Source organism: Buceros rhinoceros, unplaced genomic scaffold, assembly GCF_000710305.1.
Source record: "Buceros rhinoceros silvestris isolate BGI_N320 unplaced genomic scaffold, ASM71030v1 scaffold2512, whole genome shotgun sequence".
NCBI classification, from domain to species: domain Eukaryota; kingdom Metazoa; phylum Chordata; class Aves; order Bucerotiformes; family Bucerotidae; genus Buceros; species Buceros rhinoceros.
Window position 1 is genome coordinate 24,337 of NW_010399283.1, and position 565 is coordinate 24,901.

A 565-nucleotide genomic window follows, 5' to 3' on the forward strand; every position below is an offset into this window, starting at 1 on the left:
AAAAAAAAAAAAAAAAATGTTTATCCTGAGACAAGTAGCTGTACAAACCCAGCGCAGGAGTGCGGGTCATGTGCTTTGTTTGGAGAAGCACTTCACTTTCAGGAACAACATCTAAGGAAGCGAGGCACAAACACTGGGAAATACATCGTTTATCTGTTGTTCGCAGGCTACAGCTCTGCCTGCGGACGGGCTTGTAGAGGCTGGAGACCACAAGCACCACGTTACCCCACGTTGGGGCAGGTGAGGAGGGACACTATTAAGAGCTCAGAGAGATTCCCGAGTACAACAGAGGCATCAGTGAATAAAACTTGGGCTCAGAGAAGAGATGGTGGGTGGCTTGGTGACACCGAGAGCCGGGCATACGTGCTGTGGGCACTGCTCTGCCATATGGCACGGCTCCATCTGACCGCATGTGCTGGCCCTGGTTTTTTAATTTATCTTCTGGGTGATCTGCAGGGGAGAGGTATGGAGGTAAAGCCGACTGATCTCCTGGAGATGATAAAAAAAAAAAAAAACATCGAAGAAGAGACACTGCCACTTGCAGGTCATTGTTTTCCCAAAACAG